This window comes from Nycticebus coucang, chromosome 18, assembly GCF_027406575.1.
Source record: "Nycticebus coucang isolate mNycCou1 chromosome 18, mNycCou1.pri, whole genome shotgun sequence".
Classification (NCBI taxonomy): domain Eukaryota; kingdom Metazoa; phylum Chordata; class Mammalia; order Primates; family Lorisidae; genus Nycticebus; species Nycticebus coucang.
In genome coordinates, this window is record NC_069797.1 from 29,727,968 (window position 1) to 29,752,543 (window position 24,576).

Genomic DNA, 24,576 nt, shown 5'->3' on the forward strand with positions numbered 1-24,576 from the left:
TATGACATCCATATGTCCCTTTCATCCTCTTACCCCACAGGGACCCCTCAGGTCATGCTGGACTGATTACGGATATCTAGGGATATGCATATCCATGGCTGGGGGAGTGAAGAGATTTTGGTGTCAGAGGGACCAGGTCTCCATCTGGCAGTGACCTGGAACAACAAACCTCCCTGAGATGCAAGGTCCCCTCGCCTCAGCAGCACACACCTTCCCAAATCTACTTCTGGTCCTCCCTAACCTGTTCTCTTATTGTAGTCAGTGAGCTCTTCAAAATGCCATCCCTGTCACAGAACTACTGGCTTGAAATCCCCCCAGTGGCTTCCCACCGCTCTTATTATAAAACCAAAATCTTTATCCCAGCTGACCTTGGGCCTCTGCATTTCCCTGAAACACATCACACTCTCCCCCCTGGGGCCAGCAGACGCCCTGATTCTTCCACCTGGGAAACGCTTCTCCCATCCCTCTCCTCATAATCTCTTTTGCCTAATTAATTCTTTTCAAATGTTTCTGTTGTTAACACCATTATTGAGATATAATTCACAAACCATAAAATTCACCCTTTTAAAGTTCTTAACTCGGTGGTTTTCAGCATATTCATACAGCTGTAAAATCATCACCGCTATCTAATTCCAGAATATTTTCATCACTCCAAAAAGAAGCCCATTAGCAGTCACCCCATTCCTCCTTTCTCTGTAGCCCCTGGAAACCACAAATCTACTTTCTGCCTTATGGATTCGCATATTCTGGACATTTCATATAAATGGGATCATACAATATGTGGCCTCTTTTATTCACTATTTCTTTTTTTTTTTTTTTTTGGTCTAACCTTTATTATTTCTTTCCTTGGGTTTAGTTTGCTGTTTTTTTCCTAGTTTATTTTTTCTTTTCTTTTTTTTGAGAACGAGTCTAACTCTGTCACCCTTGGTAGAGTGCTAAGACATCACAGCTCACAACAACCTCAAACTCTTGGGCTCAAGGGATCCTCTTGCCTCAGCCTCCCAAATAGCTGGGACTATGGGTGCCCACCATTTCACCCAGCTAGTTTTCCTATTTTTAGTAAAGATGGGGTCTCACTTTGCTCAGGCTGGTCTCAAACTCCTGAGCTCCAGTGACGCTTTTTAAAATTTCAGATTAATATAAGAGTATAAACAATGAGGTTATAATGTGTGCATCTGTTAGGTAAAGTCCCTGTTTCGCTTTTTTTGTTGGTTTTGTTTTTGAGACAGAGTCTTACTTTGTTGCCCTCGGTAGAGGGAATGATGTCACAGCTCACAGCAACCTCAAACTCCTGGGCTCAAGTGATTCTCTTGCCTCAGCCTCCCAAGTAGCTAGGACTACAGGCTCTCACTACGATGCCCGGCTATTTTTTGAGATGAGGTCTTGTGCTGGCTCAGACTGGTCTCAAACCTGTGAGCTCAGGCAATCCAGCCACCGTGGCCTCCCAGAGTGCTGGGATTATAGGCATGAGCCACCACACTCGGCAAAGTCCCTGTTGTAGTTGTGCCCTCACCCAGGAGGTGTGCCATATACCCTTACGTTGTGCCATATTTAATGGCACACCAATTCCCCACCCTGTCCCCCTCTGCCGGGATCACTTTTTGTTCATCCATTCTACCAAGCTCTCTCTCTCTTTTTTTTTTTTGCAGTTTTTGGCCGGGGCTGGGTTTGAACCCGCCACCTCCGGCATATGGGGCTGGAGCCCTACCCCTTTGAGCCACAGGCACTGCCCAGCAAGCTCTCTTTTTAAATATGTTTTTTTTTTTTTTTTTTGTAGAGACAGAGTTTTACTTTATTGCCCTCAGTAGAGTGCCGTGGCCTCACACAGCTCACAGCAACGTCCAACTCCTGGGCTTAGGCGATTCATCCTGCTCAGCCTCCCAAGTAGCTGGGACTACAGGCGCCCGCCACAACGCCCGGCTATTTTTTGGTTGCAGTTTGGCCGGGGCCGGGTTTGAACCCGCCACCCTCGGTATATGGGGCCGGCGCCCTGCTCACTGAGCCACAGGCACCGCCCAGCAAGCTCTCTTTTTAATGGGAGGATTTAGTTCATTTGCATTTAACTGAGAAGAAAGAATTTATGTCATTTTGCTATTTGGTTTTCTATACGTCTTATGTCTTTTTTGTTCCTATATTCTTCCATTTCTGCCTTCTTTTGTGTATATACTTTCTAGCATACCTGTTACTTCCCTTTTATCACATTTTTAAAAGTTATTTTCTTGCTGGGCAGCAGTAGCTCACGTCTGTAATCCTAGCACTGTGGAAGCTGAGGCAGGTGGATTGCTTGAGCTCACAAGTTCGAGACTAGCCTGAGCAAAAGTGAGACCCTGTCTCTACTAAAAATAGAAAAACTGAGGCAAGAGGATCACTTGAGCCTAAGAGTTGGAGATTTGTTGTGAGCTGTGATGCCACAGCACTCTACCCAAGGCAACAGCTGAGATTCTGTCTCAAAAAAAAAAAAAAAAAAAAAGTTATTTTCTTAGTGGTTGCCCTGGAGATTACAATTTTAATTTAAAACTATATAGCTTGGATTAATGCTGACTTGATTTCAATAATACACAAAAACGAGCTCTAATATAGCTCTGCTCCCTCCCCCTTCCTTTGTGGCTATTCTGGTTATGCCAATTATGTCTTTCCACGTTATATGCTCATCAACGAAGTTTTACAATTATTGCTTTATGCAATTGTCTTTTCCATCAGATAGGAGGAGAAATGAGTTGCAAATACAATACATTTATACCCTTAAAGGCGCTCTCTATTTAGTCTTGTAGACTTCGGTCACTGTCTCGTGTCCTTTCATTTCAGCCTGAGGACGCCCTTTAGTATTTCTTACAGGGCATGCCTGCTAGTGACAAATTCTTTCAGTGTTTATTTATCTAGGATGTTCTTGACTTCACCTTCATTTTTGAAGAATCGTTTTTCTGAATACAGAATTCTTGGTTGAAAGTCTGTCAGCACTTTCACTGTGTCATCCCATTGCCTTCTGCCTTCCATGGTGTCAGACGAGAGGTCAGCTATGCTGTTCATCTTACTGAAGATCGCCTGCCTCGCACCCTTCAATTCTGCACTCAGCCATCTCCTCCTCCCACAGCTAGGTCAAACTCTATGGCACCTGTACTCCTATGCTCTGTAATACTCCACTACTGTGATTATCACAACTGTAATGAAATAATTAACAACAGAAGTCCTTCTTTAGTGTGTTTTCCCATTACTAGAATATAAGTTCCATAAGGCAAGAACCAGGCCCGTCTTATTCACCACTCAGTCTACAGAGGCAGCACACTGCCTGGCACGCTGTAGACTTTCAGTGACTATTACTCAGTGTATGAATAAAACCCATTCTAAGGTCGGCTGAGTTAACAGTCTCAGCTTCTCACTCCCACCAGCAAGTACACTTATTAGCAGTGTACTTCCCTGCCCCGTGACTTGAGGTTGGCCATGAGACTTGCTGTGGCCAATGGGATGTTAGTGAATATGATGTGAGAAAGGTCTGAAATGTGCCAGCTCTCTTGGGCTCCTGCCTGTCACCATAAGATAAACATACCTCAGGTATGGTCCAACCAAGATCGGACACACCTGGGACAGACCTGAACCCAACGTGCAGTTTGAAGCCAATCAAGTCCCACTGAGAGCAGCCTAGATCACACAAACCTCACCCAACCCTCAGCTATGTGAGAGAGAAAGAAACACAGATTGCTATATGCAATGGGTTTGGGGGTGGTTTGGTTACACTGCAATATTTTAGCGACAGATGACTAAGACATCTGTCCTGGTGAGTCTGAAGACAGGGAGTCCTGGGTAAGGTCTCTCTCTCTCTCTCTTTTTTTGAGACAGAGTCTCATTTTATCACCGTGGGTAGAGTGCCGTGGCATCACAGCTCACAGCAACCTCAAACTCTTGGCCTCAAGCGATTCTCTTGCCTCAGCCTCCTGAGTAGCTGAGACTATAGGCGCCCGCCACAATGCCTGGCTATTTTTAGAGATGGGGTCTCGCTCTTGCTCAGGCTGATCATAAATTCCTAAGCTCAATTGATCCACCCACCTCGGCCTCTCAGAGTGCTGAGATTATAAGCATGAGCCACCACCCCTGGTCCTGGGGAAGGTCTTAAAGGTGGTCCTTCATGTAGCCCACAATTGATTTTTCTCCCCCAGACTTACAGAATAAACTTCCCAGATTCTACAGCCCCACAAGTCATCTCCAGAACCAGCCTCCTAGAGTTGCCCAGAATGCACAAGCACTAGCCCCGAGCCAGGCACACTATAGGGGTTTGATCAGAGTTAGGCTTTGTCCTTCTCCATCCTCCCCCTCATACCAAACCTGCCACTGGGCCTGAGAGTTCATCTTTACAGCCAGAAAACCTGCAGGGCTTCCTCTGCTATGGGGTTTGGGAGGTGGTGTGTGTGCCCTCACCCATCCCAAGAGCTAACCCCCTGACTGCTTCCACCAATGCCCAGACTCGGATGACGAGGTGGGGTCAGAAAGGGGGGCAGACAGAGCATGCCTCCTTACCCCGTAACTGAGTCTAAACTCTTATTCGTTCATTTAAAATTTATAACTACCTGTTTCAAGGAGAGCTTGAGGCAGCTTAGGGGCTAAATACAATAAAAAATAAACAACTTAAGGATCAGAGAGAACAGAGGCCATGCAGAGAGCAAAAGGAGAAGATGTCACCAGAAATGTGATGATTAAACTGAGCGATGCAACTGCTCTTCTGGCAGCCACAGAAACAAAGCAAATGTGGGGGGTAGGGAACAAAATAGGAAATCAAAGGAAGCAGCAGCCCTCCAAGCCAAATGTGAACCCCATTCATGGGCAGCTCTGAGTCCAAAGGACACTCCACAGGCCAACCTGAGGAGCCCTCAATACTAACAATAATAATGGCCACCATCCATGGACCAAGGGCTGTTCTGTTTTGTATGACTTTCCATTTAATCCTTACAAAAATGCCATTTTTAGACATTATTACTACTCCCATTTTACAGATGAGAAAACTGAGGCAAAGCAACTTCTCAGGGCCACAGCATGAGGAAATAGTGAAGCCAAGATGAAAACCCAGCAAGCCGGGGCGGCACCTGTGGCTCAAAGGAGTAGGGCGCCGGCCCCATAAGCCGGAGGTTGCGGGTTCAAACCCAGCCCCGGCCAAAAAGAAAACCCAGCAAGCCTGAACCCAGAGCCTAAGCTTTTAACTTCTAAGCAATCTAGCTTCTGCTCTGCTCATGATGGATCTGCCCACATCCTCAGACCCTGAGCACTAGGCTTCTGGCTCTGGATGGGCTACAGATCAACCCTCTTCCCTGCTTCACTCCTCATGTTTCTGAAGAGCCCCTGTCCTGAGACTGCCCATCCTTGGCCTTGCCTGTCTGTCAGGATGCTGTTACCTCCCCATGAAGCCCCTGCAGGCAGCCTGCCTGGTTCCCACCTGCAACCTTTGGAGATGTGCCTTAGATTTCTACCCCCACCAAAGCTTGCATTCCCAGCACATTCCTCTTGCTATCCTAGCCCTACTCCTAAAGCTTCTATGTCCAGCTCCATCTGACCTGTCTCAACTTGCTGTCCACTGCCCATACCTGTCCCAGAGCCCAGCACCAATGCTCTCAGAGTCCAATCCTATATCTACCACTACAGCCCGTCACTGAGAATATCATACAGCAAGCCCCCTCCAGAGCAATGACCACATAGTAGACATTTATGCCCTAACTGGGCTGCTGTGTGAGCCTGCACGCTCTGGACACCAGGCCCATGCAAACCAAGGTCAGCCCACAGGTGAGTCCTGGGAGAAGTAGTTCTCAACCTTCCTAATGCCGCAACCCTTTAATACAGTTCCTGTAGTTCGCGACCCACAGGTTGAGAACCGCTCCCTTAGAGAGTGACCTTGATGGAAAACTTCAATTCTGTAAAGGCAATTTTGATTCCATTTAAGGCCTTTTCACTCCCAAGTTTTCCCCTTTGTTAAATTAGTTTCTAGTCACCCCATCAAGGGTGATTCCATTCACTATCTGATGCTCCAACCTGAAGAAAGGTTCGTAGGAAGTCTGAGCCCAGCCCATTCCAAAAGGCACTTCTGTGCAAAGCCAGAAGAGGTGCCCTTCCCAGAGGTGCTTCTCTTCCACCTGGTTAAAAATTACCCTAGTAAACCAATAATGTTAAAACAAGACACTTCGGGGCGGCGCCTGTGGCTCAGTGAGCAGGGCGCCGGCCCCATATACCGAGAGTGGCGGGTTCAAACCCGGCCCCGGCCAAACTGCAACAAAAAAATAGCCGGGCGTTGTGGCGGGCGCCTGTAGTCTCAGCTACTCGGGAGGCTGAGGCAGGAGAATCGCCTAGGCCCAGGAGTTGGAGGTTGCTGTGAGCTGTGTGACAGCACGGCACTCTACTGAGGGCGATAAAGTGAAACTCTGTCTCTACAAAAAAAAAAAACAAGACACTTCATGTTCATTTGTTAGACAGTAGCTGTAATCAACCATACAAATCAAAGCTCCCTTCCAAGTGGTATCCTCCTATGATATCCAACCTGCAAAGGTGACTCCAGAAGACAGAAATCACCATACCCAAAGCCACCTGCAGCTCCAACCAAGCAAGACACTCAAAGACACCTAGTCAACAGTACCCTGGAGACAGGGAGGCTACTGCGGTCTGAAGATTTACATCCTCCCCAAATTCATATGTTGAAATCCTAACCCCCAAGGTATTAAGGACTCTGAGAGGTGATTAGGTGATGAGGCTAGAGCCTTCAAAACTGGATTAGTGCTCTTGTAAAAGAGGCTTTGGATGGAGGCTGTTTTCTTTCTTTTTTTGAAATTGACTACAGAGTCCCAGTTTTGTTATTTTTTAAAATTATTATTATTATTATTTTATTTTATTTTTTTTTAGATAGAGCCTCAAGCTGTTGCCCTGGGTAGAGTGCCATTGCATCACAGCTCACAGCAACCTCCAACTCCTGGGCTCAAGCGAGTCTCCTGCCTCAGCATTCCAAGTAGCTAGGACTATAGGCGCTCACCACAATGCCCAGCTATTTTTTTTTTCCTTTGGTTGCAGCCGTCATTGTTGCTTGGCGGGCCTGGGCTGGATTCAAACCCACCAGCTCAGGTATATGTGGCTGGCGCCTTAGGCGCTTGAGCCACAGACGCCGCGGCTCGCTCTCTCTCTCTCTTTCTTTCTTTCTTTTTTCTAGGCAGAGTTTTACTTTGTCACCCTCTATAGAGGGTTGTGACATTGTAGCTCACAGCAATCTCTAACTTTTGGGCTCAAGCAATTCTCTTGCTTCAGCCTCCCGAGTAGCTGGAACTATAGGCGCCTGCCACAACATCTGGTTATCTTTTTTTTTTTTTTTTTTTAGAGATAGGAGGGATCTCACTCTTGCTCAGGCTGGTCTCAAACCTGTGAGCACAGGCAATCCACCTGCCTCAGCCTCCCAGAGTGCTAGGAGTACAGGCATGAGCCACCTCACCCGGCCTAGGGGAGCCTGTTTTTCCTTTTTATCACGTGAGGGCTCAATGAGACAGCACCATCTAGGAAGCAGAAAATGGGCCCTCACCAGACATACAACGTGAACTTCCCAGTCTTCGGAACCATAAGAAATAAATTTCTATTGTTTATAAGGCACCCAAATTGTGGTATATTGTGACAGCAGTGTGAATGAACTAAAAGATTTCACAGTAAAGAACCATGTCTTCTGTTTAGTTCAAGCCAAAAGTTAAGGTCTGAACAAGCCCAGGTAGTGTAAGAAAGGTCTTTGCGTCTAGGTCATCGGACCCTGAGAAGTGCCTTCTGCAAATGAAGAAAGCCCCGGACAATATTGGAAATGGCAAGTAGAGAAAGGTCAGTGTAGGAATCAGCTCTCAGAACAGGCCCTGGAGATGGGAGGGGAGGAATGAACACGGGAAGAAACAGGCAACTTGGTGATTATACCAAGACCTGGCCTGGCCCGATTTTTACCTTTTGGGGTTAGAAATAATTCCACATTCATTTTTGACCTTTCATTGGCGAACTTCACTCGTGGCACCTTCCCCTTGATCAAATACTTTCCCAGACCCTGACATTAATAAGGATGTGCACTGTGACAATTCAGAGACCAATTGAAATTGGGTCGTTTCCTATCATGGATCTGTGTGATTTGATGACATTAAAAAAAGAAACCAGAAGAGAATTCATTTCCTTTTTTACTTTTAAATGAGGCCTCGCTTAGAGCAGAACCATTTAGATGTTGCACTTTCTGAAGCAAACGGTCCCAGAGGAACGGCATGAAAGAGGATTCTGGATGCAATCCTTGTTTTCTGAGAACTGCGCCAAATATTCCCTCTCCTGATCCCTCACATTCCACCTCAAGGAGCAAGAAGAATGAACCTGGTTTCCTAAAATTAAGTCCAGAAAATAACATACACTCCCATATTTCACCTTCTAAATTAAGCCAGTGTTCTCCATTAACTTTCCACTGGGGACTGAGATGAAATTGTTTCAAAACTGAGGACTAAATCGAAAGTTAGGGACAAAGAAAAAGAAAAAAAAACAAAAAAAACCCTCATGAATCCCAAATGTTTCAAGTAGTTTGTTGTAAATTTTAAAGTTAAATCTAAAGTGAGTGCCTGTTTGAGAGTTCTCCCTGACAGCCCAGGAATCCAACTGTCCAAATGGGGTCATGTAAAAACTCAGGGCTTCATTAAAAGCAGCTTATACTCTGAGTTTTAGCAACACAAGTGGCATGTATCACTAAATTTTGGGTTCTAGTAGTTGATGGGTCATGCTGTATCCATTAGGGTTCTTTGGTTGTAAGCAACAGAAATCAAGTCTGGATGACTAAGGAAGCAGAAAGGAATTTATCCGAGAATACCTTGTCATTCAGAATCAGAAGAGTAAAGATCCTGATGTGAAAGAAAACAGGATCCCCAGTGGCTGCAAGAGTCTCAAAGTCTCATCAGCCTCCACTATCAGAACAAGTGGCTTCAAATCCTTTCCTTTCGGGGCAGTGCCTGTGGCTCAAGGGATAGGGCGCCGGTCCCACATGCCGGAGGTGGCGGGTTCAAACCCAGCCCTGGCCAAAAACCAAAAAAAAAAAAAAAAATCCTTTCCTTCCTTGCTTCACTCTCCTGAGTTTCAGATCTCAGAATGGACAGTCCAGTGAAGCAGCCCAGCTTGGGCCAAGGTCCCACCCTTAACCTGAGTGATGGCTACAAGGGTGCATTCACTTTGTAATAATTAAATACACAGCAGACTTCTGATATGTGCTGTTTTCTGAATGAATGTTATACTTCAAGTAAAATAAAAAGTGACACCTAGCCTGTGATCCAGCAATTCTACTCTTTTTTTTTTTTGAGTCAGAGCCTCAAGCTATCACCCAAGGTAGAGTGCCGTGGCGTTACAGGTCACAGCAACCTCAAACTCCTGGGCTTAAGCGATTTTCTTGCCTCAGCCTTCCAAGTAGCTGGAACTACAGGCGCCTGCCACAACACCCGGCTATTTTTCGGTTGTAGTTGTCATTGTTTGGCAGGCCCAGGCTGGATTCGAACCCACCAGCTGTGGTGTAGGTGGCTGGCACCTTAGCTGCTTGAGCTACAGGCACCACCCTGCAGCAATTCTACCCTTAAAAGAAGTAAAACATGTAAGAGAAACAGTGTAATATGAGGAATGGAAACATATATCAATAAGAATAATTATGGGGTGGTGCCTGTGGCTAAAAGGAGTAGGGCGCCGGCCCCATATGCTGGAGGTGGTGAATTCAAACCCAGCCCCGGCCAAAAACTGCAAAAAAAAAAAAAGAATACTTATGGCCACTCCATTTATAAGAGCAAAAAAACTAAAAACAGCCCAGGATCCACCAGCAGATGATTGGACAAGCAAAGTCATACCTACTTATACAAAGGAATAATACTCACCAATAAAAAGGAAGCAATTACTGATATAGCAACAGGGATAAATCTCACTGCTTCAGACTTTGAAGACCAACAGGAGGTAAAGATACATGTAGCCTATGACAGGATAATTCCACTCCTAGATATACATCCCAGAGAAACTCACACATAGAAAGAATGTTAACAATAGTAAACCAGTAACAATCCCAATGCCGGCTAGACGCAGTGCCTCCCACCTATAATCCCAGCACTTGGGAGGCCGAGGTGGGTGGATTGCCTGAACTCACAGGTTCGAGACCAGCCTGAGCCAAAGCGAGACCCTGTCTCTAAAAAATAGCCGGATGTTATGGCGGGTGCCTGTAGTCCCAGCTACTCAGGGGGCTGAGGCAAAAGAATCACTTGGCTCAGCGCCTATAGCTCAAGCAGCTAAGGCGCCAGCCACATACACCAGAGCTGGTAGGTTCGAATCTAGTCTGGGCCCACCAAACAACAATGACGGCTACAACCAAAAAATAGCCAGGCACTGTGGTGGGCGCCTGTAGTCCCAGCTCCTTGGGAAGCTGAGGCAAGAGAATCACTTAAGCCCAGGGGTTAGAGGTTGCTGTGAGCTGTGATGCTATAGCACTCTACCCAGGGCAACAGCTTGAGGCTCAGTCTTATAAAAAAGAGAATCACTTGAGGCCAAGAGTTTGAGGTTGCTGTGAGCTATGATGCCAGGGCACTCTACCGAGGATGACAAAGTAAAACTCTTGTCTCAAAAAAAAAAAAATCCCCCATGCCCATCCCTAAGTGGAAAGGACAAATAAACTGGGTGTGTTTACACAGAGCAGTAAAAAATGGAATGAACTACAATGACATCAATACTACTATTTTAATACTGTACGTTACATTTAAGGATATAAATCTACCTGGTAAGCTATAAAGAACAATATGTTAATGATGATAACAAAATTCGCCTTAGTATTTCCCCTGGGGATGGGGAAGGACGATCCCTTTCATAAAAGGTATAAAAGCAATTTCTAAAGAGCTAGTGGTGATCTGTGTCTAAAGTTAACTGGATATAAGTCTGTTTTACTATTATCTACACTGTACAAATATGTTTTATGTTCTTTTGTATGTCACAATATTTTTTTAAATCAATTAATTTTCTTATGTCCAAATAACATCCAGTTAAAAATCAAATTAAAGAAAAAAAAAAGATACTAGGCTTGGTGCCTGTAGCACCAAAGCCTACACTGAGGCTTACTTGGTTACGGCCCCAAACATATACACTGAGGCTGGCGGGTTTGAATCCAGCCCAGGCCTGCCAAACAATGACAGCTGCAACCAAAAAATAGCCAGGCGTTCTATGTGGCAGGCGCCTATAGTCCCAGCTACTTGGGAGTCGGAGGCAGGAGAATTGTTTGAGCCCAGGAGTTGGAGGTTGCTGTGAGCTTTGATGCCATAGCACTCTACCCAGGGCGACAGCTTGAGGCTCTGTCTCAGAAAAAAAAAAAAAAGAGAGAGAGAGACTCTGTCTCAAAAATAAAAAATAAAAAAAAGAAAGAAGGACGAGATGGAGGGAAGGAGGGAGGGAGGAGAAAATATGATCCTTTACTAAAGCTATAAAAGAAGAGATGATAGAAAAAAAACCCTCAATAAATAGGGGACAAACCATATTTCTGGATAGGAAAACACAATATACTTATTATTTTATAAACTTAATGTAATTCCAAACAAGAGTTTATAATTTTGTAGAAAAAACAATGAAAGGATTATAAGGTTCATATAGAAAAGTGAATAAATAGGCAAATACAACCAAGGAAATTTGGAAAGAGAATTTGCACTGCCAGGTATTATAATACATAAAGTCACAAGAAAAAATGTGGTTGGTAGTGGAAGAAAAAGCCATAGACTAATGAAAAACAGAAAGTCTGGAAACGAACATGTTTGTACACTATAATAAAGCTAACACTTTGAGTCAGCTGGAGGAATGATACCCCCAAATCTACTGGGCCTGAGAGGAAAAAGGATAAAAGAAAGTAGAGAGACTCTGTTCACCTTGTTGTAACATTTGAATTTTGTTTTTTTTTTTTTTTTTTTTGGTTTTTGGCTCGGGCTGGGTTTGAACCCACCACCTCTGGCATATGGGACCGGCGCCCTACCCCTTGAGCCACAAGCGCCGCCCAACATTTGAATTTTGAACAAGATTATAATGTCATATTAAAAAATAAACAATATATTAATTTTAAATAAGTTGGTGGGGCAAGAAAATAAATTGAAAGAACTGGTCAACAATTTGGAAATAAATAAAATCAAGGTCTTACCTCACATCATTAACCAAAAAAAATTTCAATTGGAATTGAGTTGAAGGCAAAGGAGAGCTGAATGTTAAGGCTGAAACCAAAAAAGAAACAGAAGAAAACAGAAGTGAACGTTTATCTGACCTTGGAATAGGTAAGATCTTTCTAACTCAAAAGCAGAGAGGAAAAAAAAGTCATAAAATGAAATGACTGATGGACTTAATCACATGTATTAGTCAGCTCAGGATGCCATAAAATACCCCAGACTAGGTGACTTAAACAGCAGACATTTATTTCTGACAGTTCTGAAGGCTACACAGAGTCCAAGATCAAGGGGCCAGCTGATTCAGTTCCTGGTGAGGGCTCTCTTCTTAGCTAGCTTACAGACTCAGCTTTTTCTTGGTACATTTGTCCAGTGGGAGAGGGAGAGAGAAAAAGCTCTGAGGCTGGCGGGTTTTTCACTGGTTCAAGATCTACTTCATGCCCCTTCCTCTTGCGTCTTCCAGGGGTTCCTTGTGGAGTCTATAGGGTAATATGCATCAAGTCGAAGTGGCTCACCAAGCATCTATTCTATAAGGACACCAATCCTATCAGGTCAGGGGCCCACCTTTATGACCTAATTTAACCTTAATTACTCCCTTACTTCCAGTATAGCCACACTAGGAGTTAGCACTCCAACCTATGAATTCTGGGGAAACACAAACATTCAGTCCAGAACACTACATAAACATTTAAAACCTTTCTCTGTTGAAAAATAATAGGCTGGGCTCAGTACCTTTGGCTCAAGTGGCTAAGGCACCAGCCATACACCTAAGCTGGCAGATTCAAATCCAGCCTGGGCCTGCCAAACAACAATGACGGCTGCAACCAAAAAATAGCCGGGTGTTGTGGCAGGTGCCTATAGTCCCAGCTTCTTGGGAGGCTGAGGCAGGAGAATCGCTTGAGCCCAGGAGTTTGAGGTTGCTGTGAGCTGTGATGCCATGACACTCTATCCAGGGTGACAGCTTGAGGCTCTGTCTCAAAAAAAAAAAAGAGAGAGAGAGAGAAAGAAAAATAATAGGCTGAAACAAAATTAAAACTTAAAATAATAAATATAAGAGATCCTTATGCCTGTGATCCTAGTGCTCTGGGAGGCCGAGGCAGAAGGATGGCTTCAGCGCAGGAGTTTGAGATCAACCTGATCTGAAACAAAATCAAGACCCATCTCTATCAAAAAATAGAAAAAACTAGCTGGATGTGGTGGCATGCACTTGAAGGCCCAGCTACTCAGGAGGCAGAGGTAGGAGGATTTTTTAAAGCCCAGGAGTCTGAGGTTACAATGAGCTATGACACAAGTATGCTCTAGCTGGGGCCACAGAGCAAGACTCTGGCTTAAACATATGTATATACACACATAAAAATAATAATAAAAGCAAAACACCAAACTAAGGGCAAAAGTGTTTGTTACATATAGAGGGTAGCCATAACGTTTGTGTGCAATTTAAATAGTAATTGCACATGAACTTTATGGCTACCCTGTATATCCACCAATACCCTTACGGATAAATAAACATGTTAAATGCCAGTAAACATTAAATAGTCATTATCTCTGAAGCCTGGGAATCACAGATTTTTATTTCCTTCTTTGTGCTTTCTCTATTTTTTTTTTTTTTTTTTTGTAGTTTTTGGCCGGGGCTGGGTTTGAACCCGCCACCTCTGGCATGTGGGGCCAGCGCTCTACTCCTTTGAGCCACAGGTGCCACCCTTTCTGTATTTTCTAAATTTTCCACAATGAACATGACCTACTTTACAATTCAAAAAAAAGGACCATTATTTCTAAGAAGTGTTATGTCATGGTCAAATAACACCCAGGCAGATGATCAGTTCTGCAGACTTTCACAGAAGGACAGTTGCTGAGCCAGGCAGAGCTTGAGGAAGGTGCCAGGACAGCACAGCCTGGAATGGGTGAGCCACTTGAAATACGACTTGATGGATATTACCCTATAGACTCCACAAGGAACCCCTGGAAGACGCAAGAGGAAGGGGCATGAAGTAGATCTTGAACCAGTGAAAATCCCGGCCTTGGAAGGCTGAGTTGACAGGACTCCAAAGACAGAGTCTCAGAGACAGCAGACTGCCATTCAAAAGAGGGAAGAGTGTCCATCTATGTGAGCTTTCCCCAAATTCAGAACACCATGCCATAATCTGCCTCAGGCCCCTCATGACTCAGGGACAGATGGGAAAATGAGTCTCAATTCAGGAAGGGGTTTAGACTAGACATTAATTTTTTTTTTCTGGAGCCAGGTTTCAGTCTATTGTCTAGGCTGGAATACAGTGGCATGATCAAAGTTCACTGCAACTTCAAACTTTTGGCCTCAAGTGATGCTCCTACCTTGTCTCCCAAGTAGCTGTTCACAGCCTTGAGCCACCACACCTGGCTAATCATTCTTTTTTTTTTTTTTTTTTGTAGAGACAGAGTCTCACTTTATGGCCCTCGGTAGAGTGCTGTGGCCTCACACAGCAACCTCCAACTCTTGGGCTTAAGCAATTCTCTTTGCCTCAGCCTACCGAGTAGCTGGGACTACAGGCGCTCACCACAACGCCCGGCTATTTTTGGTTGCAGTTTGGCCGGGCTCGGATTTGAACCCACCACCCTCTGTATATGGGGCCGGCACCTTACCGACTGAGCCACAGGCACTGCCCCATTCATTTTTTTTGTACAGATGGAGTCTCACCATGTTGCCCAGGCTGGTCTTGAACTCCTGGGCCCAACAAATCCTCCCACCTCAACCTCACAAGTAGCTGGGACTATAGGTACATACCACCACACCCAGCTATTTTTAAAATTTTTTTTGTAGAGATAGGGTCTTTCTATGTTATCCAGGCTGGTCTTGAACTCTTGGGCTCAAGTGATCCTCTTGTCTCAACCTCCCAAAGTGCTGGGATTATAGATGTGAGCCACCATGCCCGGTCCTGCTTTTCCTTTTAAGAATTTAAAACAGGGCTCAGTACCTATAGCTCAAGTGGCTAAGGCACCAGCCACATACACCAGAGCTGGTGGGTTTGAATCCAGCCTGGGGCTGCAAACAACAACGACAGCTACAACCAAAAAATAACCAGGCGTTATGGCAGGCGCCTATGGTCTCAGCTACTTGGGAGGCTGAGGCTGAGGCAGGAGAATCGCTTGAGCCCAGGAGTTGGAGGCTGCTGTGAGCCGTGATGCCACAGCACTCTACCCAGGGCGACAGCTTGAGATTCTATCTCAAAAATAAATAAATAAAGAAGAATTTAAAACGGAATTGTATACACATAACAAATAAATTTTGTTGTATATAAATTATACCTAAAATCATATCTCAAATCTTTTTTTTTTTTTGCAGTTTTTTTTTTTGGCTGGGGCTGGGTTTGAATCCACCACCTCCTGCATATGGGGTTGGTGCCCTACCCCTTTGAGCCACAGGCACTGCCCCATATCTCAATTAATTAAAAAATGTTTAAATAGGACGGCGCCTGTGGCTCAGTCGGTAAGGCGCCGGCCCCATATACCGAGGGTGACGGGTTCAAACCCGGCCCCGGCCAAACTGCGACCAAAAAATAGCCGGGCGTTGGAGTGGGCGCCTGTAGTCCCAGCTACTCGGGAGGCTGAGGCAAGAGAATCGCTTAAGCCCAGGAGTTGGAGGTTGCTGTGAGCTGTGTGAGGCCACGGCACTCTACCGAGGGCCATAAAGTGAGACTCTGTCTCTACAAAAAAAAAAAAAGTTTAAATACCGCCCCATATCTCAATAAATTAAAAAATGTTTAAATAGGGCAGCACCTGTGGCTCAGTCGGTAAGGCGCCGGTCCCTTACCGAGGGTGGCGGGTTCAAACCCGGCCCTGGCCGAACTGCAACAAAAAAATAGCTGGGTGTTGTGGTGGGCGCCTGTAGTCCCAGCTATTCGGGAGGCTGAGGCAAGAGAATCGCTTAAGCCCAGGAGTTGGAGGTTGCTGTGAGCTGTGTGATGCCATGGCACTCTACCGAGGGCCATAAAGTGAGACTCTGTCTCTACAAAAAAAAATAAATAAATAAATAAAATTAAAAAAAAATGTTTAAATATTCCAGAAAAGGCTAAACTTCTCTTTGATCATCCTTCTTCTCATCCCACCAAACGCACACACACAGACACAAATCTTAGCCCCCTTTTACTACTTCCCTGAAGATAATAGTTTACAATATATTTTTCTAGATCATCTTTTCATATACTTTTTTACACACACGTGTGTTACATATCTTTGTATTCATGGAGAGCTCTGTGCATACATTTCTGTAAAGGGCACATACTATGTCACTTGAAACTTGCTTTCTTCACCTTACAATTTCTTTTTTTTTTTTGAGACCGAGTCTCACCTTGTTGCCCTGGGTAGAGTGCTGTGGTGTCATGGCTCACAGCAACCTCAAACTCCTGGGCTCAAGTGATTCTCTTGCCTCAGCCTCTCAGGTCGCTGGGACTACAGGCACCTGCCACAACGCCTGACTATTTTTAGAGATGGGGTCTTGCTCTGGTTCAGGCTGCTCTTGAACCTGTGAGCTCAGGCAATCCACCTGCCTTGGCCTCCCAAAGTGCTAGGATTACAAGCATGAGCCACCACGCCTGGGCTTCACCTTACAATCTTAGAGATCATCCATGTTGTTTTATGTAAAGATCTCAGTTCCTTTCAAAGTTGCACAGTATTCCAAGGTATGAAAATACATGTTCACAGGCGCCTGTGGCTCAGTCGGTAAGGCGCCAGCCCCATATACCGAGGGTGGTGGGTTCAAACCCGGCCCCGGCCAAACTGCAACCAAAAAATAGCCGGGCGTTGTGGCGGGCGCCTGTAGTCCCAGCTACTTGGGAGGCTGAGGCAAGAGAATCGCGTAAGCCCAGGAGTTGGAGGTTGCTGTGAGCTGTGTGAGGCCACGGCACTCTACCGAGGGCCATAAAGTGAGACTCTGTCTCTACAAAAAAAAATAATAATAATAAAAACAAAAAAAAAAAAAAAAAAACAATAAAAAAAAAAGAAAAGAAAATACATGTTTATGTAGTTACCTCATCACCACTGAACATTCAAGCTGTATATAGTTTCTCACCACTGCAAATCGTCACAAAGACTGTCCCAGAACTTGTCGCCTGCACACAGGTGCCAGTTCCTCAGGGCAGAGATTGAGAAGTAGAATCACTGTGTCATAGGGCAGCAACATTTATTTTAACAGGTTCTGCAACTGCGTCAATCATGATACTCCTTTACAAGCCTCAGATCCCATGAATTTATAGATCTGAGTGCTTTGACACTTCTCCTTGTTGGTTTCAGCCAAGTGCGGCCTGCCTGGGGGATTCTGTGTCTCAGTATTCTATCGCTCTTACTGTTCAAACCACCATGAGATGTGCTGCCCTCATCACTGGCAGCATCCAAACACAGACCAAATGGTCACCCATCCTGACATCTAATGGAGCGGGCTCTTGAACAGAGAAGGAGGCTCTTCCAACTCTGAAATATCGCACCTCTGTGAGCCAAGATGCCACCGTCAGTGGATGAAGGGGAGGGGCCGAGCAAGAGGAAACTTTATAAATCCTGGCATCACTCAACTACTTGGATGGGCCAGATATAAAGAGGAAAATGCACCAACGTTGTAAATTTAGGCATGACACATCTGGCTGAGTCAGGCATAGCTGGTAGTTGATATCTAACATGCGACTGATTAATTGTCCATGGTAAAAGAAGCGCTTTTACACGAGGTGCTAACTACGTAATTACGGTCTTATATAAGGTGCTCCGGTATTTTTAGAAGCACATAACTGCCATGGGAATGGAGAAGCTGCTCTCCCATGAATGCAGCTCACATGAGGGGCTTTGCAGGCAGCCCATCACTATCGGGGGGGCTGAGGGAGCCTGTGCTGGGGGCTGCAACACCACCAGTGCTCCACATTTTCCAGGCTGACAGGACCCTGATACACATCACTTCCCTTATGCTCCAAGCAGCGAGGCATCAGGAAAATCGGCAACTTCAGGAACTCACCCAACCCAACCAGCACCTTCTAGCTGAGACAGCTCTCCCCAGACCCAGCAGAATGGAAGAAACCAGAGCTGACCCTGACTGCTCCCATGTTCCTAAAGCCAACACCTTCCACAACCTGCACACGTACCCTCACGTTATCTCCCACCTGTCACAAGAAATCCAAGGTTCCAGGAACAGTGATATCAAAGGCATGGCCTCTCTTAAAAAGGAATGGTGTGGGCCAGGCATGGTGGCTCACACCTGTAATCCTAGCACTCTGGGAGACCAAGGCAGGTGGGTCCCTTGAGCTCAGGAATTGGAGACCAACCTGAGCAAGAGTGAGACCCCATTTCTACTAAAAATAGAAAAAATCAGCTCAGCATTGTGGCAGGTGCCTATAGTCCCAGCTACTCAGGAGGCTGAGGTAAGAGGATCGCTTGAGCCCAAGAGTTTGAGGTTGCTGTGAGCTATGACACCATAGCACTCTACCCAGGACAATAAAAGTGAGACCGTCTCAAAATAAATAAATAAATAAAGGAATGGTGTGTGTGCCTGTATTCAGGTCCTGGGTTTGTTTAGGGTCACTGCAGTATTTTTCCCTGTTTTAGTAATTTTTTTTTTTTTTTGACCGAGTCTTGAGCTGTCACCCTGGATGGAGTGCCGTGGCATAATACCTCACAGCAATCTCCAACTCAGGCTCAAGCAATCCTCTTGCCTCAGTTTTTCTATTTTTAGTACAGACAGGGGTCTCGCTTTTGCTCAGGTTGGTCTTCGTGAGCTCAAGCAATCCACCCGCCTTGGCCTCCCAGAGTACTAGGATGACAGGCGTGAGCCACCACGCCCAGCCTATATTTTGGTAAATGTTAATGAAGAATATAACACACATACAGAGAAGTACACGTATCACAATTTTTTTCTTTTTACAGAATGAACACACCTATGTGACCATCGCTCAGATAAAGAAATCGAACATTGGGCTGCGCCTGTGGCTCAAGGAGTAGGGCCCCATATGCCAGCCCCATATGCCAGAGGTGGCAGGTTCAATCCCAGCCCCGGCCAAAAACACTGCAAAAAAAAAAAAAAGAAAAGAAATCAAACATTACCAGCCTCACAGAGGCTTCCTCGTGCCTCGAGGAAACCACTATCTGACGTCTTTCACCTCAAATCCGTCGTGCCTTTTCTGTACTTTATATAACTGGGCTCATACAGGAGGTGCTCTTTCTTTTTTATTTTTTATTTTATTTTATTTTTTTTCTGGTTGCAGTTCAGCCGGGGCCGGGTTTGAACCCACCACCCTCGGTATACGGGGCTGGAGCCTTACCGACTGAGCCACAGGCGCTGCCCCAGGAGGTGCTCTTTCACATCTGTTCCCTTCAGCGCGTCATTATGTTTGTGTGATTCATCCTGGATGCACTGTGTGTTTGTAGATCGCTCCTTCTCACTGTCATTGCCTGTATTCACCCCAATTTTCACGCCCATTCTATTGCTGATGAACAGTGGGTGACTTCCAGGTTTTCTATTACAAATCATGCTACTAGAACATTCTAGTACTACGCACATGCCTTTTCACGGCAGCCTACCATAAAACATAAAATGTTGAAAACCCCTGCTGAGGCTGGGTGAGGTGGTTCACACCTGTAATCTCAGTACTCTGGGAGGCCGAGGGGAGTGGATTGCTTTAGCTCAGGAGTTGGAGACCAGCCTGAGCAAGAGCAAAACCTCGTTTCTACTCAAAATAGAAAAAAAAAAACTAGCCAGGCATTGTAGTGGGCACCTATAGTTGCAGCTACTTGGGATGCTGAGGCAAGAGGATTGCTTCAGCCCGAAAGTTTAAGGTTGTTGTGAGCTATGATGCCACAGTACTCTCTACCCAGGGCAATAGAGTAAGATTCTGTCTCAAAAAAATAAAAATAAAAATAAATAATAAAATTAAAATAAAAAAATGTTGAAAACTACCACTTTAAGCCTCAAATCCTGGGCAAGCCAACAGTCCCGCCTCTCCTGTTTACCCTCTCATGCTTTAAATATAGTCGTTACACTATCTACAGAGTACCAAGAGAAGTCAGACTTCCTAGGACTAAAGCCCAACCAACTCCATCACCTACCTGCTATGTCTTTGGACAAACATTTTACCTCCCAGTACATCAGTTTCCTTACCTGCATGATGGGAATAATAACTGTACTTTTAAGTCATTTGGTTGAGGATTAAACAAGGGAACCACATCTGCACAGTGAACACTCGTCAATGGTAGCTGCTGTGATTGTTGCCAAAGACGCCCTTTCTTAATGCCCCAACCTACCCTGCTCTGGACAGGCCCTGCCAGGATATCTGCAAGCGAGGCCCTCACAGAGGAGAAGGCAATGGAGGACAAGCAACTTCCTGGCCTCCCACTGGAGCAGAGCTGTATCAACAAGCACTGTCCCCAAGCCAGGTCATCCCTGTCCCTCTGCCTCTCCAGGCATCAGCTATGTGGCAGCCACAGCTACTGTTCCTTTTACCCAGGGGGCACTGGATGTCACTCAAAATGTGACCTAAACCAGGGTCACCATTCTGGGATCATTATTAATGGTATGCCAGCAGCCTGGTGACAACCCACCAGGGCATCATAAACAGAGCCCAGGCATCGCTGCCTGGAAAAAAAAAAAATGTTTAATGTCTATGCAAAAGAAGAGTGATGAGGAGTATTTTAATTTGTTAAGTGAGAAGATGGAAAAAGCCCCTTGAAGCATACAGCGCAGAAACCTAGGAGCAAGAGATTCAGGCCCTGCGCTACTGGTTGCCATGGTAACTGTATTTCACAGCAGGAACTCATTTTCATATGACAGTGACCTGCAGAGAGAAAGGAAGGACGCCTCCTAAAGAAACTTTGTCCAAGGCTTTACTATGGGGGAGGGGTTAGTTTTGTTTACAAAAAAAGGCATTTCAAAGTGCCTTAAGGGACAGAAACCATCCAATCCGAGGGCCTTGGCAAAGCTCTCTACTCCACAGCTCCTACTTAAGGCGAGACCAGGAAAACAGCCTGTTTCCAAGGCCTCCCAGGAGGGATCTCATAGCCTCCCTCTATCACTGATCCCACCACTAACCTATGTGTTACAAAGTCCTTTCCTGGAGCCCAGTGGAGTCCCAAGCCACCAACCAAGTAAGCCACCAATATGTCCTATGTCCAGGTGAGGGGGGGACACAGAAGATGTGTGACATCTTCTCTCCCTGGACACACCGCAAATCCTAGTATCTAAAAACAGCCTTGGAAGTCAGATAGACTTGAATTCCACCTTCTGCTGTGCCCACCTATAAGCTGTGTAATTCAGGCAGGTCCCTGGCCTAATCTGAGTTTGGGTCTGCAATCTAATGCCTCCCTCTCCGGGTGTTTCGAGGATAACACAAAATGAGGGAAAGCCTGGACCAAGGAGCACACTCCCGAATACAACGACGACCCACTCCATAAACAGCTGCTATGATTAAAAGCCAGAAGACCGTATGTCACACCGTGATATAATGAGAGGCTAATAGCAGAGAACAAAGTATTAAATTGTGGTGGCCCAACCTGTAACCAATCCATCAATAAGCCCAGCAGGAATGCATCTGGACTGGATGCTGGAAGAATGGAACAGACTGGGAGGGAGCTGGGGTTGAAACTGGACTCCGAAGGAGGATGAGGAGATGGTGTTCTCGGAAATTTGGGGGTGGGAAATCCTTTACTGAGCACCTATGGGGTGCAGATCCTAGGGATCCAGAGAGAAAAGAAACAGGCTTCTTGCCGTGGTCAGGGACAGCAGGGAATGTGAGATTAGCAGACAGTTGCCGCTGGTGGCCCAGACACAGTGCAGTGGGAAGGCCAGGAAAGGGGCCATGCAGCCTCAGGAGGTGAGCAAAGCTTTCCCAGGGAAACAGCACCTGAGCCAAGCACCAGAGAATAGTAACTGACCATGGGTGGGAGGTCAGAAGTTGCAAGATTGGAAATTGGTTTGAGAGAATGAAGCCCTGTGACAGAGAAACTCAAGGTTTCAGGAGGAGAGAGGTAAACTGTATGTGGGATGAAATCCAGAATCTCTGGAGATTTCTCAGGCGAGGGGGTCGGTGATAAGGTAAAAGGGACCATCAGTTTAGAGGTGACATGAGGGATGGACTTCTGCATAGGGCTGGTGGGGATGCTGGCAGTACAGAGACCAGCTAAGAGGCCTCTGACCACAAGGGGGAGGGGAGAGGCAGACACATTTCAGAGACAAGTGTGGTGTGAACGAGAACAGGGAAACCCATTACCAAGAAGCCAGGGAGGGCAGCTGCCCTGGGCATGTGGAGTTTGCAGTGACACTGGGGCACTCATGGAGAGAGCAAGACAGAACCAGGCTAGAAGCCAGAGAGGCATCCCATGAGGACTCCTGAAACAAGCTCTGCAAGGAGCTAAAACCAGAGACGTGAAAAACAGTCCAGAAAGAGGGAAGAGCACTCAGGAAAGGAAAAGGAACCAAGAGAGAGGTATGCCCAGAATGGATGGCAGAGGAGGGTGCACCCGCGCACACACAGGGGTGTCTCACCCCGCAGAACAACCAAGGCCCCACAAAAGAGCAGAGTCTGGAAACAAGATGACTTTCAGGAAAGTGGTTTAGCAGTTTCAGCAAAGTGGCAGGGCCAGCAGCCAGGCTGCAGGGGATGAAGGGGGAGGCGAGGAACCGGGAGGAGACAGCAGGTGCTGTGGGAAATGTGACTGTGAGGGAAAGAGGAAGCGAAGCTTATGGCTCAGATGCTTGGTTTTGTTTTCTTGCTCTTTTTTTTTTTTTTCTTAAGATGGGAGGCCAAGTGGATGTCACAGGCAGGGGGTGGAGGGGCCTGGAGACCGGTAAGGGTGTATATGGGGGAGGGGAGAACCGGTCTCTGCACAGGAGCTCGCCAGGGTGTCCAGGGGCGCACCCTTGACTCTCCCTGCCCCTAGACTGAAGGGAGGATCAAAGGTTCCTGCTGCACAGTTGGGGGACGACAAAGATCATTCACCAGAGTCTCCCAGGTTCTGATCTCTCAGGGATCAAGTTTCCACCACCAGCATCACACCTCCCTACACTAAGGGCAGCTCCTGGACTATTACAGACCACCCAGATGGATAATCCAGTCGCTCAGCCCTCTGAGAAGCCATGCAGTAGGCAGAAACTCCAGACCTCCCAGCAGAGCCCTCCCTGCAGCCGAAGAAAGGTCGCTTCTGCACCGCTGCTCATGTCCTTGGCTCCCCTACCAGCCAGAACCATCATCAGCCCTGGGTGGACTGAAGCCCTTCCCCGAAGCCTCTTGGCGGACTGCTGGGAGTGGGTTTCGGGAGGCCTGGAAAACACACCCATGGCAGTCCTCTCAGGCTGAAAGAGGTGGGCAGGGTGACCCGGAGGAATCGCGTCTCACCAGTGAGAAATGCCACATCCCGCACTCCCACATTTCTAGGTACAAAGGTACCACTGGAATCCCACTCCCGAGCACCTAGGCATGGGCCAAAGCCCAACAGTCCCGGGCCCAGGACCACCACGGCGTCCCACCCCAATCATCTGGGGTGTTGGTTCCCCACCCCAGGCCAGGCTACGCGGAGAGAGTAAGTGGCTAGCTCTCTCCCGCGCGGGCACCTCCCCGGCAGGCGCAGGGTAAACACGGCACTTGCTGACTCCCGCTCCGGGAACGCTCACCCCAGCGCCGCCTGGCGTCTGCAGCCGCCCTCCACACACGCGCGCACACACCCGCTCTCGCCCAGCCGCCCCGGAGCTGGGAACGCCCGACGGGATCCCCACAGCGCCCCGGACAGACTGCAGGCCAGGGGCAGAGCGCGATTCGTTCCGGGGGACAGGGCTCGGAAGCTCTGGTGCAGCTCCAGGCTCCGAGCGAGGCCATCGGCTGGGGAGGCCAAAGGCGGGAGCGGCCGGGGAGGGCAGCTCGTCGCCAGGCCCTGCCCGCGCCCCGCCGGGCCCCAGGGATCTTCCCCGCCCGGCGCGCCTAGAGCTCCCACGTCCCAGACGCGGCTCCCTGGCCGCCCTCCCCACCCCCGTCGGATCCCGCCACGGAGCCAAACGCACTCTCCGGCACTGGGAGACACGGCCCCGAACCGGGGGCGGCCCCACTTGAGCCACACTCACCTGGGAACTCGGCCCCGCCGCCCCGCCGCGCTCCCTGGCTGCCCTCTGGCGGCGGCCGCGGGTACCCGGCGCCCGCCCCGCCCCGCCCCGCCCCTCTCAGACCCGGGACCTGTTGCTGCGGGCTGGAGAACCCGGGCCTGAGGTCACCTGGTACATGAGGGCGCCTCTGGATGGCTTTCCTGGGGCAAGATCTCAACGTCCCTTCTTGTTAGGCCCTTTTCCCCTGAGCGCCTACAAGTCCCCAAACCCAAATCCAAGACCTGTATTTATGGATATGACCCCTTCTAATAACCCCAGGGAGCAAAACAAGGCCGGGTCCGGCTTCTGGGGGAGTGCAGGAGCTCAACGTATACT

General features: G+C 47.2%; 1 protein-coding gene across 2 annotated transcripts in view; it reads right to left on the minus strand.

Annotated features, from left to right (window-relative positions):
- The window catches only part of RPH3AL (rabphilin 3A like (without C2 domains)), a 158,448-nt gene extending 134,190 nt beyond the window's left edge, over positions 1 to 24,258 (minus strand). Inside the window, exon 1 of one of the 2 annotated variants that reach the window (XM_053567774.1) lies at positions 24,223 to 24,258. The gene's annotated coding sequence lies outside the window, so the exon portion shown is untranslated. Of the gene's footprint in view, positions 1 to 23,778; positions 23,852 to 24,222 lie in introns of those variants that run through there. The other variant, XM_053567775.1, reaches the window with a different exon arrangement.
- Positions 24,259 to 24,576: the final 318 nt, after the last annotated feature.